General features: G+C 35.4%; 1 protein-coding gene across 2 annotated transcripts in view; it reads left to right on the top strand.

Annotated features, from left to right (window-relative positions):
* Window positions 1–2,276: 2,276 nt before the first annotated feature.
* The window catches only part of LOC123685798 (small conductance calcium-activated potassium channel protein), a 79,090-nt gene continuing 64,603 nt past the window's right edge, over window positions 2,277–16,763 (top strand). Inside the window, exon 1 of one of the 2 annotated variants that reach the window (XM_045625683.1) lies at window positions 2,277–2,444. The gene's annotated coding sequence lies outside the window, so the exon portion shown is untranslated. The remainder of the gene's footprint in view (window positions 2,445–16,763) is intronic. The other variant, XM_045625684.1, reaches the window with a different exon arrangement.

Here is a 16,763-nt window from a genome sequence, read left to right as displayed (position 1 = left end):
TGCTTTGATGAATATTTATGAACCGCCCCTGTTCCTAAGCTATCCTGAAAAGGTTGAACGGTGATATAAGTGATGTAATGACCGAAATTATATTCAAATTTGTTTTAGTCAATGGTTCTTTCAACGTCGATATTACGTACTGATATTTATTATTTTGGAAACATAGCTTTGAACGATTTATTACTTCGATAAACTTCATATTCAAAAAAAAAAAATCAGTAAAAGCCGACGAATAAATTCTGAGATATCTAATTCAAACATTCGTTCGTGTCTCTTTGTCGGTCTGTGTCTGCACATCATGGTAGCAATCTCTCAACTTCCACACGTCTCATTAAATTTTGATGAAATTTGGTATGGTTTTGGCCGTAGATATACAGCCAATTGAAAAGTCCCCGGTCTGATGCACAGATGGCGGTGCTAGTATTAAATCCACATCCATTTTTAGTTAGTACCAACCTTCTAACGATACGTGTCAGCAGTCCGACCATTAGTTTGTGAGATATTGCGTTGTCAGTGTAGCTACTTTTGTTATTTGAAAAAAGATTGGAAAAAAAAAGAATTTCGTGTGCTGATAAAATATTGCTTTTTGAAGGGAAAAATTACAGTTGAAGCATCTTGGTTTGATGAAGAATTTCCGGGGTCTGCACCAGGAAAATCAACCATCATTGATTGATATGCTAAGTTTAAACGTGGTGATATGAGCACCGAAGACGGCGAATGTAGTGGACGCCCAAAAGAGGCTGTCACCGAAGAAAATATCAAAAAAGGTCAGAAAATAATTTTGAATGACCGTGAAGTGAAGTTGATCGAGATGACAGACATTGTGAAGATATGATCTGAACGTGTACATCATATCATTCACGAATATTTGTACATGAGAAAGCTGTGTGCAAAATGGATGCCGCGTGAGCTCATAATTGATCAAAAGCAATAATGTGTTGATGAACTGAGCAGTGTTTGAAGCTGTTTAAGTGCAATAAACCTGAATTTTTTGCTTCGATATGTGACAATGTATGAAACATGGCTCCATTATTCCACTCCGGAGTCCAATCGACAGTCAGCTGAGTGAAATGCACACGATGAACCAAATCCAAAGCGAGGAAAAGCACAACAGTCAGCTGGCAAGGTTATGACATCAGTATTCTGGGATGCGCAAGGTATAATATCCATTGATTACCTCCAAAAGGGCCAGACAATCAACAGAGATTATTATATAGCGTTATTGGATCGTTTATAGGATGAAATCGTTAAAAAACGGCCCCCTTTGAGGAAAAAAGGTGCCGAATTGCTTTTGTATCCACCGTTTGCCCCAGATCTTACCCCAGCGACTTTTTCCTGTTCTCAGGCCTAAAAAGAATGATCGCTGGAAAGAAATTTAGCGCCAATGAAGAAGTAATCGCCGAAACTGAGGCCTATTTTGAAGCGAAAGACAGACAAATCGAACTACAAAAATGGTATCGAAAAGTTGGAAGATCGCTATAATCGCTGTATCGCCCTCGAAGGCAACTATGTTGAATAATAAAATCGAATTTCGACAAAAAAAATATTAATACTAAGGTAGACCGGGGACTTTACAATTGGCCTGTTAGATTAATCCAAAATCCGGTTTTCCAGTTAAAAGGATCATGCGCAAACGTGAAATTCACGGCTTCTCGATATCTCGCGGTGTAGTATTTCGATTTTGATGAAATATGGTATGGGAATTCGAGTTGAGACATTGGTTCCATGACTACTCAACCTTTTTTGGATATGCGGTGTGCGTTGCGCCTGCGTAAAGAATAGAAGAATTTGCGTTTTTACTGCCTCTAAAAATGGTTTATTAAGTTTGTCACTGTTGTTTTGCTGAATAAGTTAATCTGTGAGTAGTATTTATAGGTAAACCCTGTTTGTATTCCTTATAAAATAAATAAATCAATAAAAGAATTGAATACCTTGGGAGATAAAAGTGATAAAACAGCGAAATATTGTACAGACTTTTAAATAGCGTTTTTATTCTGCGAAAAACCGTTGAACAAAACTTCAAACAAACTAATAATAACTCAAAAACTTGCGATGCCACAGAACTTCTGTTTGAAAAGTTGAGGGACTGTTCCAGAGTTGTGTTTTATTAGAAAAGATGAAAAAAACTCAATCATAATTTATTCCTATAACCGACAGAACACCCCCTCCGGTAGGAGAAACCGATTGATGACAGAGCAAAGGGGTGGGGTTGACCCTCACCTGAAACGCGCGTCGCTATTTTGACGCCGGCGTCCAATTAGAGTTGAAAAGCATGTAGTATGATCAGAGATTCAAGCGGAGTTGTCTGCGTATCGGTCTGCACTAACCTGTCTGAAAAAGTCGCGGAAAATCTCGTTTTCCAGATCATTCGAACATTTTTCCAAGTGGAACCGCAACGATATGTGCCTCGAATGCAAGATGGAAGTCACAAGATATGGCTAAAGGTAGAATTAGTGTGTTCCTAGTGAAATAGTACCACATCTCGAGTGACACGTTTCACTGTCCTTCTTCTACCAATCCGATATTCTCTTTTCATCTTGTTCAATTCTACCCCTATCCTCCCCCCACTCCTTAGCTTTTGGTCATTGCGTGCTTCCAATATTTTGTATCTATTTCCTATCTGATCCGTTACACTTTTTCTCACTGTACATAGCCGACTCATTAATTTTGAGGGAAAATATGTAGAAAGACTAGCTTAAGTTCGATTGAATTCTTTGCGCTATGGAAAGAAATATGAATAAATCTATCAATGAATGTGTACAATAAACAATTAGGAAAGCACTCACGTGAAGTCATGAGCTTTCGAGCGCTATCTCTGTATATTCTCTAAGGGCACAATAAGCGCAAGTATGAACAAGTACCTAAAAGTTCTTACCGGTCCTATATATTTTCGAAATTCTTTTATATGTTGTGTACGTCTTGTACGTATTTATCCATAAAAATGTCTGAAAATTTCTCGCCTCATTTCCCGCGGAAAAAGTTGATATTACAGCATGTGCCATATATGGCACAACTTTAAAGGAAATAATATCGATTTATTAGAAATAATAATAATTGTAATACAGTGAAATGACACACATGACATCTTTCATTCCAAGTGAAAACGTTTAGAACAATTTCGGTCCTTGTTAAGACAAAATGTAACATTGCATTTTTCACAGGAAACTTTGCACTCGGGATATTACATCTCTGGCGATCTTAATGCCATTCAAGAAAATGTCTTTTTTCAAAACCAATTGTGACTTGGTTGGTAGTACTTCTTAGGTGTCAAGATCTTGTAAGGATTTCGGATAGACCAAGTTTTAATTCAGCCGGTGGTAAATAGTCACTAGATTTTTTGGCTGATTATGTTCTCCTCTACAATATACAAATAATAATAATAATAATAATAATAATAAAGTTTATTGATCCTTTGTGACTGTTACAGTATAGGACAGGTCATAATTAATACAATTTCTAATACATAGGTATATAACAATTGACTAAAACAAAGGTATATATCACTCAACTTTACAAGACCACAATTCCAACGATCCATCGCTAAGATAATCAGCAGTCGAGTAATAACATTTATTCAACAATAATTTTTTCATTAAAATTTTGAATTTTATTTGATTTTCATTCTTGAAAGAGTCTGGTAAATGATTAAAGAGCTTTATGCTCTGATAAGACGGTGAACGTTCAAACCGGGAGGTTCTATGACTAGGTAGAGTTAAAACATTTGTGTTCCTTGTGGAATAACAATGAAAATCAGATAATTTTGTAGCAGAATTAAAATTTTTCTTCATATGAAGTAAGCATTTGAATATGTATATACAAGTCACTGTCATGATTTTATTCTCAATGAAATATGGTCGACAGGAGGATCGAGGATGTATATTGAAGATCATCCTTATTATTCTCTTCTGACATATCAGAACTCTGTTTAAATCTGATGAGCTTCCCCATGTCAAAATATTATATGCTATGTGAGGATAACTTAGAGAGTAATATACATCTAGAATAGACGTCAGTGGAAACAAATTTTTTATTTTATTTATAGCGAAAAAGGAAGAATTCAACTTTTTGCACACCATGTCAATATGATAAGACCATCTCATCCCATCGTCCATGTAGACTCCCAGAAATTTAGTCCACTCCCTTGATGTCAATGAGATGTCCCCACAAAACACAGAAATGCGCTCTCTGTTCCAAATTTTCAACCCGAAATGAATAAGAACAGTTTTTTCAACGTTAACCATTAACTTATTCATTCTACACCAATCAGTGAATAACCTGATTATATATGAGGTCGACTCCGTGAGCTCCTCAGGGCTCCGAGCCGTGACAAGTATCGAGGTATCATCTGCGAATAGTGTAATTTGGTCTGCGTCGATACAGACCGGTAAATCATTTATGAATAGTAAAAATAGCAATGGCCCCAGAACGGAGCCCTGAGGAACCCCCAGAACCACCTCACATTCATCCGAACTAGCACCATTCACTCTGACTTTCATAGTTCGACCAGTCATGTAACTTCTCAACCAATCCAAAAATATACCCCTGAATCCCAAATTATAACACTTACTCAACATGAAGGAGAAACACAATGAGTCAAAAGCTCTAGACAGATCAAAAAATAACCCCGCCACACACATACCCTCATCCAGACGTCTGTAGACAATTTCGACAAAAGAATATGCCGCTGTCTCAGTTGAACGTCCCGGTCTGAAGCCATGTTGAGAATCCGTGATTACATTGAATTTATTCAAAAACTCGAGTATTCTGTTGAACACAATCTTCTCAAATATCTTCGAAAAGTTAGTGAGAACTGATATAGGGCGATAATTTGCAATGTCCTGCGGATCACCTCTTTTATGAACAGGAGTGACCATACTTTTCTTCAAACAATCTGGAAACCTTCCCGTAGATACAGATAAATTTATTAAACTAGCAAAATGATCAGAAATGGATTCATTTATAGTCTTTAACAGTCTTGTAGAAATAAAATCTATACCTGTGCTTTTTTTATTGTTCAGCTTGTTAATTACATTCATAACTTCATTCTTCGAAACAGGATGGAAAAAGAAGTTTGAATTCAGCATTTTTGAAGTTGTACATGATGGAGACAGATGTTTACCAAAGTATTCATGTAGCTTCATTGATGTTATAGTAGAAAAATATTCAGCAAAAGATTTCGCAATTAAAGTTGCATCAGTACACAAATTTTCCCCCAGAAGTAAAGAGATTTCAGAATCCTTTGATTTAGTCCTCCCCGTTTCTAAGTTGACCAGATCCCAAACAGTTTTATTCTTTTGACTTGAATTTTCTATTAGTTTCGCATAATAATTGCTTTTTGTGTTATTGACTAATTGATTATATTCCTTTTTTGCAGATTTATATAATTGCAGGGAATTAAAATTTTTCAAGTTGGAATGTAACCAAAAAAGATTTTTCAAATGATGGCTACCCTCTCTAATTTCAGTCGTTATCCAACCTCTTGAATAATCCTTTTCACCACAGACGCGTTTAAGCGGACAACATTCCTCAAAAACGTATCTGATGGTATTCACAAAAGTCTGAAAACAAACATCAACATCAGACTCACCGTATATATCCGCAAATATTGTATCATGAATTGACATATTGAATGTATTCAAATTATTCTGAGAAATATCCCTTACATATTGTGTTTTCTTATCTACTTTTTTTTCAGCTGATACGTAATAGTAATCAAGCGAAATTACTTTATGATCGGCAAGATTTGCCTTGAAAACCCGCGTTTTACAGGATTTCAGATCAGTATTTGTCAATATATAGTCTATAAATGAACTAGAAGTTCTACCAGAAATATCGGTGAACACTCTAGTCGGTTCAAAGCATGTAATTTTAAAATCGAAACAATTTAGAAAATCAACAAAAAGATTTTTCGTTTTTGAATCAATTTTATTGATGTCAATGTTAAAGTCTCCACACAAGAACATTGAATCCACTCTATGAATGCACTGTTGTAAGACATACGTGAGTTTATCAAGGAATGGGAGAATATCATTCATTGGTGACCTGTATATACTAAAAACCCCTAATTTGAGGTTATTGGCTATAATTTTTACTCCACATATCTCACAATTCATTTCTTCAGATAAATTGGACACATTAAAATCCGATGCTTTTAATCCATTTTTAACATATACTGCCGTGCCTCCGTTTCTGTGTGAAAGACGGCAAAAGTACGCGACTTGTACGTATCCTGGGAGAATCATCAGTTTGATATTCTCCTCTACACACCAATGTTCAACGATACTCAGGATATCAGGCTGTTCTTCCGCCAAGAAAACTTGAAGACTATTAATCTTGTTCGAAATACTCTGAATATTCAATTGTACAATTTTTAGGCTACTAGAATTTAACAAACTATCATTATTGGCTACTAACCCGGTGGTTTGGTCGGTCTGCGTTGAAAAAAATAACGTACACTTGCACGATTTGGCCAATTTGATGCTATAAGGGCCTTTTCGTATTCACTCGCTGGAATTGTGACCTTGAAAGAGGAGTAACTATCCGGAAACCGAGATTTTAATGATTCGCATTTCACTTTATTTGAAAAGTTTTTATTCAAAAATGACAACAAATCCTCCGCCTTAGTGTCCGGTTTTAAATTAGAGACATGAAGAAATTTCATCTTCTCAATTCCCTCCACTTTTGATGATCCAGAGAAATCACCGACTACTAATGGACGATTAAATTTTTGTTTCGGCCTTCTATATTTAACTTCCGTCCAAATATTGCAGCACACCATATCCTCGCGGTTTGCGAAGTTGTCGATTTAAAATATTGTATGTTCCGAATACGGCACAAGTAGACAAATACCTTTCAATTAAAAAAGATGAAATATTGAAGGTTTTTCTTTACAGGAATTTGAGTAAGGTACATCTTTTGTATAATTAATATATTTCATTTCACTAAATCCTACTTTTCAAGGTTTCTCGACCACCAAATTTGTGAATAATGCGTCGTAACAGGTGTACGCCGGCGGGCATTCTAGAATATAGCTGGTAGTTCATATAGCGTCTGAACGCTGAGAAGCGAGTGTGCCGAATGTGGAACAGAATGCGTTTACGATTTTGATCCAATTCATCTGTTAGAAAATATGTTGAAAAGAACATGTCACAAATTTGGCACAATGCGCGGGAAGCCGGGTTAACGCTAGAGTGTTCTCCTTATTTTTTCAGATACATTATTTTCTTTATTAGTTATTAGTAAAATACAAAAAAATCATAACAAAATGTTCATAAATTGGATGAACCAAAGAAAATGACAGATTCCTCGGGTCATTTCGAGAAAAAAGTCCTATAAACATGCAAACGCATTGTTTACAAGATTCCTAAAGTTTGATAATTTTTCAAGTTTTTTTCTCTAAGCATCTCCCATTCACAAGATATTCAACTCAAATTTGGCATAGATATTCCAATTTGAAGATTCTATCATGCTTCCAACTTTTCTCTAGAACTTATTTTTTGAGGACCACTGGTAGTTTAAAAAATGTAAAAAAAAAATTACTCCAGCACTACACTTTTTTGTTTTTTGTAGTTTTGACGTTTCTGATACCGTTTTCGAGGAAAAACCAATCCAAATTAATATAAGAATCCAGTTAGATAGCTGTGATAAATAAATAAATTATAAGTTACTTACCCAATCTGTAGAGAGGGTTTATAAAGATTCGAATAACTGGTTTATACCATATTCGAAAGACTATTTTTCTCAAAATTATCTAAGGAATCTCTCATTTTCCTTTGTACTTCCAAGTTAGGAACACCCTGTGAATAAATTAGGAAAGAAGGAATGGAAGTCGATACTTTTGTACGATCGTACAAATTCATATTATTATAATTATTATATGAACTTCTAAACCATAATCTCACTACTTGGTAGTGCATTTCTGATGGATCGTGTTGAAGGTTTAATATTTACTTCCAAAACGATTTTCAGTTTTCTAATATTGTAGATTTTTGCTTTAATATATGAGATCCAGTCGTCTGAACACAACTTAGAAGTCAATACTTCCTGGTCTCTTAATTTTCGAAATATGTGTTTATGAGAAAAATTTAAAGTATCTCGGCCTTCTCGTATTAATTATCCTCTTTCGTCAGACAACCAACACACATTTCAGAAAAAAATATCGCTCTAACTATCATGGTTTGAATTTTGTATCGGTGCATTTCAACCGAGAATAAGGAGATAGTCGATACCTGACCCTGTCACTGTTGAGCCTTCAGCCAGGACTAGACCGAAATTCATTTCCGTGTTTTCGACACACTTTTCTATATTCTACTTGAATTTTCACATGGTTTTGCGATCATTATGAAATTTTGTAGAATGCTTGAAATTGAAAATTTACATCTAAATGTGAAATTACAATTATACGAGTTTTTACAAGCAAGTAAAAGATCTTGAAATCACTTCACTACGTCAATGTTTTATTTTCATTTAGTATCGTATGTCAGTTCCGATAACGCCACCAAACGTCGGATGAACGTATTATTAATAATCTCCTATAATGAAGCGTCGTAAACGTTCGAAATAAAAAAGATCAAACAACCAACCACCCCAAACTGATCGTTTAGGATATTCCGTTCATGTTCCAAACTCTGCAGATTTTAAACAAGGGATATTGAACCCTTGTTTAAAATTTGTCTATCTCACGCAATATCTTGACTCGTTAAAGAAATCTGGGAGTAACTCAGGCATTATTTCTAACAATCACAACTCCGAAACCATAAAACAAAATAAATTCCAACTTCGAAGAGTTGTGTTTAATTTTTTTTTACGTTCTATGCTTTTTATCTCGACTCTGTGGGGTCTCTATAAGACCTCTCGAAAGCTTATTCGAGTTTGGAGATCCGGTTGTGGTTTCTGACGTCCCTGAAAGGCTGTAAGCTTCGTTATTGTGTTCCTTCCTCACTTCAGGTAACGCACTTTTGAATTTGCCCTCTCCAAAGCTTGAACTCTTGACTTCAACTTGAGATAAGGAGAACAGACTCTCATGACAAGGTCAAATAATTTCATGCATTCATATCGTTTCAAAAGCTTGCGGCTTTCAAACTATTTGATATTTCCTTCGAACTATGAGGAAATGCAATAAATTATACTGTGAAACATTTCATGCTCCCACTTCACATACATTCCGATAAAAGTTCTGCTTAGCTCATGGTCAAATATGGACAAAGGGATTTTATTTATTCTATTCTCAGATTCCACACATTCCAAAACGTAAACTGGGGACAATGAGGGGGTTGAATTCATATCTGGAATGATTGTAATAGTTTATTTGAAATGATGAACTCAAATATCTCAGTTGTTGGTCCTAAACTTTACTCATACATTACGGTTATATATTGAACGAGAGTAGGTATAACTAACAATCGGCTGCATTGATCCCGCTTTTTAGATATACATATTCAGATTTGTTTTGGAAATAAATTGAGCTATTTTCCTGGAAAACCTATAGGTTGGATCTAGTCCATGCAAAAAATGAATTAAAATAATTTTTGCAATAATATAAGAGTTTTTTCAGCTAGTTGAACACGTAAAAATTCATTTGCTTCAACGAAAAGTTCTTGAATGAAAAATAAATCATATTTCATATGAATAAACCAACTGGGATCAAACAAAAAACAATGTTTGTTATCTTATCGACCTTATTTTTGTTAAGAAACAAGAACAACTCTTAAAAAAGTAATGTTGATGTTGATCCAATTGTTTTTCAAATCGATATAACGGATCATTTTGCAACTTTTGTGAGCATATTTATCAAGGATACTTGTTAATCAGAATCTTCTAAAATTAAATCACTATTGAATATAAAATCAATTTTAATGAGGTGATTTTGATGAGTAATGTCTCGCAGGTATCGTATCAAATGCTTATCCACAAGTTAAATTTGTGAAAACTAGCAGATAGGTCGATTTTTGATGACAGAGGGACATAATCTGGGAATCAGTACTAGTAACCCCCTGGAAAGGGTTGCAACCCCATCAGGAATAGGGAAAGTGGGTAGCTTTGTAGCACAAATGTATGCATGGATTCAAATTTGTATGAACCTGCAGTTTGTGTTCTTTAAAGTGAATATTCACAAGGTTACAGGGTGTTTTCTATGGAATTATGGTACCGATAAAACTAAGTGAAACAGGGATGTTCTAATCGATCCTATAATTTCTATTGAAAGAAAAATAGAATTTATCAGGATGTCGTTCATTAAAAATACTCGCAGTACTATCCCTAGCACAGTCATTGTTCTGGAAATAAATTTTCAACATTTCCTTTCTATCCTCCAACGTGTAAACCATTCAGTAATTTTTAATAAGAACTGATAAAACGCACCTGTAATAATTCTGCATTACAGAATACTGAAACGAAATTTCCTGAAAGCAATAATCGCTTTGCGTATTGCCTACACCTGGCAGTGCAGATTCTGATAAGATAATGAAGAGAAAAAAGGAGTTTAACACTTGCGGTAAATTGTTACTAAAACTGTTTGTTAAAAATGTTTTTCTTTCAATAGAAATTATACGATCAATTAGAACATCTCTGTTTCATCCAGGTTTATCGGTATCATAAATTACATTTGTGCTACAAAACTACCCACTTTCCTCATTCAAATTCCTGATGGGGTTGCAATCCTCTCCAGGGGGTTGCTAGTAGAAGCAAGCTTTGTATCCCAGATCATGTCCCCCCCTATCATCAAAAAAAGACCTGTCTGAGTTGTTTCACAAATTCTGATTCGTTGTTGGGTCATTGAGGATTGAGGGTTGATACTTCTAAATGAGACATCCTGTATAGCTAATCCAGTTAGTCTTTGCAGTATTTCCATTTCGCTTTTAGATTTGGTATTATCGATAACGTAAACTGAGAGGATTTAACATTATTTCCCCAATGTATAGAAGGTTTGATGATCTGTTCTGTTCCAGGAATTACATTCGCAATTCAATTTTTGGAATAGCAATCTTATCGGAACATTTCCCTCGAGAGAGGGACCAGTGGAAATCGATCAAACTTTTTCATTTATGGTGTGAGCTTCAGGAAGTTTATTGAACTTTGTGACTTTTATACGCCTTTGGGAAAAATGTGTTACGTTTATTATCTCACCCAGCGGAATCCAAGATGACAATTTTATTGTGTTTAATTTTTTTGGAAAAATGTAGTATCATTTCAGCATTCAAAACTATTTTTAACGATATGGTAGCATTCACTGAAATGATTTTCCAATAGAATCAAACAGAGGCAAATTCACCAAGCACCTTTTCACAGTTTACATTTTGGAAAAAAACCATCTACCTACTAATACGATAATACAATGTTTTCTATCGTCAATATAGTCAACATTTTCAGAAATATCGGCTTACTTCGTAAAGTATCGAATTGTCGTAATGAATCATAAAAATATATTCATTCAACAAGAGGTTCACCTATAGAAATAATAGGTAGAGAATAGAATGAAATTTAATCAGACGTGCACTTACTACACAGTTCTTTTTGTTACAAAAATAAAATTCCTTCTACTCTGTATTCAGAATACTTGAAGCACTCCTCTTGAGATATATACATTGAATGAGCGGAACCTACGTTTTTAAGGATAAATTCAAATACGAATCGGAAATAACGATGTTTTCTTTCTCCTTCTATTCACTTTTTCAACCTTGTAATGATGTTCGCAGAATATTTTATTTCTAGCAATTAAAATTTGATATTATCAGAAATGCGAAATATTTTTTTTTGTGTACCTATTATTCTTAATGAGAAACCTTTGGAATTGGTCAAGGAAAACATTTTTCTGATCTCGGTTCATCATTTTGTCTTTGGAGATTCCACTGTCTTTTGGTGATCCTAAAGGAAGTATTATGGGGCCTTTGGTATTTCTTTTGTTCACCTTGTAGATCTCATGCAGATGATACAAATATCGTTATCTATAATAAAGACATACTGTTTGTTTTTGAAATAATAGATAATAAAGTGATAGGTTAATTTATATTATGATTTGACTCCAACCAGTTGATCAACCATACTGAAACTGAAAACTCGATTTAGATATGCATGTCCATATCATCAATTGACCATATTCACCGTCGCCATATTGTTATGCGACAATACCAACTACCCAGTGTTCCCAACGAAGAAATATTGAGTTTACTAGAAAAATTCCACAATATAAAGTTTATATGTGAAGTTTATGTGTACCTCTTCTGGCTGCTACGCCAGATAGGGTTGTTTGGGACAATATTTCGCAAATATTTCACCTTTTGGAAATAGAAACATTAGTGAAAGGTGGTTTTATGAACAAATTAACTGCGGCCGAGTGTATAAATGAAGGCTTCGCTCCATTTTTGGAAGTGGTCAGTGGAAGAATAATCTCTATGGCTGATAGTATTTTTGATATTAGCGGTATTTTTCTAGTAAACTCAATATTTCTCCTTTGGGAACACTGGGTAGTTGGTATTGTCGCATAACAATATGGCGACGGTGAATATGGTCAATTGTGGCCTTATTCACAACAATTGACCATATTCACCGTAGCCATATTGTTATGCGACAATACCAACTACCCAGTGTTCCCAACGAAGAAATATTGAGTTTACCAGAAAAATTCCACATTATAAAGTTTATAAGTGAAGTTTATGTGTACCTTTTCTGGCTGCTACGCCAGATAGGCTTGTTTGGGACAACATTGTGCAAAAATTTCACCTTTTGGAAATAAAAAGATTAGTGGAAGGTGGTTTTCTGAACAAACTAATTGTGGCCGAGTGTATAAATGAATGCTTCGCTCCATTTTTGGAAATAGTCAGTGGAAGAATAGTCTTTATGGCTGATAGTATTTTTGATATTAGCGGTATTTTTGTAGTAAACTCAATATTTCTCCGTTGGGAACACTGGGTAGTTGGTATTGTCGCATAACAATATGGCGACGGTGAATATGGTCAAGAGAACCATATAAGTTTCGACATAAAGTGCATCGCCTTGAATTTTGTTACTTGATGGATTTTCTTGGTCTTAGTATTGATTGGCACCCTAATTGGTCTTTGTATATCGAGAACCTATGTAAAAAGCTTGTTCGAACTATATACCTCATGAGTTTTTTAATGGAAAATGTTAATTGAAAAGTTTTTATGGAAATTCACTATGCCCCCGTGTATTTGTCTATGTCTTTAAAATGTCATTTGAAATCGAGCAGCTAAAACTACTCGTGTATGCATTTTTTACAAGATATTCATCCGGTTTCCTTTATGCTTCAATAAATCATGTAGGGAGAGATAAAAACTAATTACATGTAGGCTTGGTTAATCGATCGTCTAGAGGTATGATTCGATTACCTGGCCTTTCGTCTTTTTCTCCGTGACTTTGTTGGATTTGTAATAATCAAACTCTTTTGAATTATTTACATCTATTCACAAAGCCACAATTATACAGTACAAACTCAGTATTGAGAAGATCCTAATTACGTCTTAATTAATAAGTTTCTCACTACGGTACTGAATTTCGTCTTTAACTCGTTTGTTGATTACTCGAAACGTCTTCGTTTATCACATCTTCGTCGTACTTCAAGTTTTCGGTCGTCTCGTCTCTAACTGGTCTTAATTTAGTCCGCGAACCGTCTTTTCGACTTACGTCTTAAGTTGACCGACCGAACTTGTCTTCGGCTTGCCTTGAACTCTTCCCGTCTCCGGCTTAATTTGAACTGGCTCTCTCACGATTGGAACTTACCCTGTCTCGAATATCGACCTCCCTTCTTTCGGCTTGACCACACCCTTAGGGAAAGTACCATCCCCTAGTCCAATAAGAATTTTCCGTACCGCCCACAAAGATCTTCGCGGATTCCTGGAAATCGAATATTCTCGAGGGACTAGAACCTGATACACAGATGTGACACATCTGGTACGACCGTGTTGTCTTCGAACTTTCTCAACCCCCCAATAAATCTCTTCAAGATTTACAACTCCATGACATATCTTCGACACCTCGAAGACTAACACATCCTTTTTACATTATATGTACAATAACAATTCGTTCCCTGTAAATCCATTGAAAGTATCATGCACTCGACGCTAGAAGAAACTAATAGGTCTCCAAGCATCCGGTTGACCATCCCAATTATTTACAGGGAACAATAACTGGATCCTACATACATATAACATTTCAATATAGGTTTATCTTAAAAAAATTCAATAGAGAGGGTTCCTTATGCCTAAAGACATTATTTCTGTCTCTTTGTATCGAAATTACTCTGAACTGAAAAAATTGTGACCTCTGAAAGTAGGGTTCATTGTGCATTCACCTCCCAGTGAATATACCTATTTTTATAGTAGTTTGTGATTGTATTTTTGCGTGTCGGTTATGACAAATTAGTCTGATGTTCATCGTGATTTTCGTCTGAGGTCAGTTATTCACCGCCAATAATAATTTCCTTCCTTGTGATTCAAAGCGTTTTTAGCTTCCAAACGATAATGATTCCTTTCAATTTCGAGCAGTTTCCGCTTTCGTGTTCGTGATTTTAGGTTTCCGTCTTATAATTCTGAAGAAAACCCGCTTTGATGGACAATATTTCATCCAATGATGCTTATGACAGCTAGGTTAAACATAAAGCTGCATTATTTTTCCTACGATATGCGGAGTTTTCCATTTATTCCTTGCTTTCTCGTATTTTCTCAAAATCCAGATATGGGGGATTCTATTTCTATAAATTTTCACAAATTAGCTGTGATCAAAATTGAAAATGACATCGCATAACGAAATAGTGTACTTGGCCAATAAATCACGTATTAAAAATTTGTCATCCTAATTTGTATAGTATCGTCAATTTTTCAAATATCTCCTTCACCCAAAATAAACTGATTTAAATGCATAATGTGGATGATTCGGTGCCGATAGATCATAATATACTAACTGACAAAGACAAAGAAACTGCAACACCCAGAAGGAGCTTTTTAAATTTTTTTTTTTTTGTGAAACAGAGATAGTATAGCAAAGAGAAAATTATTGAAATTTGGAGAAATAAACGGAGGGTTTAGACATTTTTTAAATAAATTTGTTAAAAATGTGTTTGTCCGCCGCGATTATTTATACACTGGGGTAAATTTCCAAGCCTTCTACCCATGATGTCCCAAACATGCTCTATGGGCGAAAGATCGGAGGATCTGGGCGACCATGGCAAAAAAGTCACATGGATCGCTCCGAAAAAGTTCAAACTAACTCTGGCAACATGAGGCCGGACATTATCTTGCTGAAATATTGGATTTTCGAGCCGGTTAAGGTAAGGGAGAACATATGGCTCCACTATTTCTGGAAAGTAACGCAGCGCTGTCATGTTGCCTCGAATAAAAACTAAAGGTGACCTACTTGCATGTGCAATAGCACCCCATACCTTAACGCCTACTGCCCGGTGTACATGTATTTCTCCCCGACGTCGTCTAACCCTTCTTCGGCCATCATGTGCACCCAAGGATAATCGAGAATCATCAGAAAAGATGACCTGATGCCATTCCACATTCCAGTGTTGACGGTATGTGCACCACTGCAATCGTTGCCGGCGATGCTCAACACTCAGAGGTAAAGATGGAGTCGATAATGCTGCAGTTCAAAAGACCTTATCCGGCGGTAATCTGTTCGGACAGTTACAGGATGTCCTTGTTCTCCTAACCACTAATTAGTCAAAGATCTAGTTGCCGCAAATCGATATCTAATGGCCATAAGTTTTAGACGTCGATCTTGAACTTTATTTGTGCCCCTTCGACGTCCGGTGCCTACTCTCCTTCAATTTTGGGCATTATCAAACCTCGCTTGACAACATCTCATAAAAGTAATTGGATTTCTGTTCGTACGGATAGCGATTTCTCGAACTGGCAATCCCGCCACCGGTAGACCAATAATTCGACCTCTTCCAAATTCAGTTTGCGATAATTTCGCGTTCACGTGCTCTAGGAATTTTAACAACAACTGAACATCGACTTTGGATCTCCTTAAACAGCTGGTTTCTTGTAAAATTAAAAAACCGGCTACAATATTTAAGTCACAACAATTGTTTACATGAAAAAACCCTCACGATTATTTCCTCCAAATTCAATTATTTACTTGCTATACTGTGTTACCAAAAAAAATGTTCCAAAAAAGTAACAAATGTTATTGTGTTAAAAAGTATTCGTCATTCCGTATTCATGATCATTGAATTGAATATATTGATACAAAAATTTGATATCAAAATTACATTTCTATGAATTTGAACGAACGCGCAAAATTTATTGAAACCAAGTCAATGGTTTTTTATGCCTTCTTCAGACTCCCCGAATTGCACACACAAATTAAGATGAATAAATGGAATTACTTTCGTTATTCGACTTTTGCAATCTTACCGGAACATTTCTCAAGAAAATAGAGATGTGGTAATCGATCAACTTCTTTTATTTCATGTAGTTAACATCCAGCAGTCTACTGAACCCAATAATTGAATTTTCTTTGTCGAACATTCTAGATTTTATGTATCCAATTGTCCTGATAAAAAAGGCACAGGGAAAAGAAAATTCAATAATTAGCTTCGTTGGGTTATTTGATGTTTTCGGGGGATTTCATTCGATGCATTTGACTCCCTTTTATTGTCTCAAAGCGAACAGAACCTATTTGTCTGGTCGTTGAAAAATAAACGTTTTATCCTTTAAGTTTCTCAATATTGAAAAACAATACCAATCCACAGAAATTCTATGCCTGTATGCCTACCTTTACATTTATGCCGAGCATTGAGA

Source organism: Harmonia axyridis, chromosome X (genome assembly GCF_914767665.1).
Source record: "Harmonia axyridis chromosome X, icHarAxyr1.1, whole genome shotgun sequence".
NCBI classification, from domain to species: Eukaryota; Metazoa; Arthropoda; class Insecta; order Coleoptera; family Coccinellidae; genus Harmonia; species Harmonia axyridis.
Note: the sequence above shows the minus strand (reverse complement) of the source record. Positions and strands in the feature narration are given on the sequence as shown.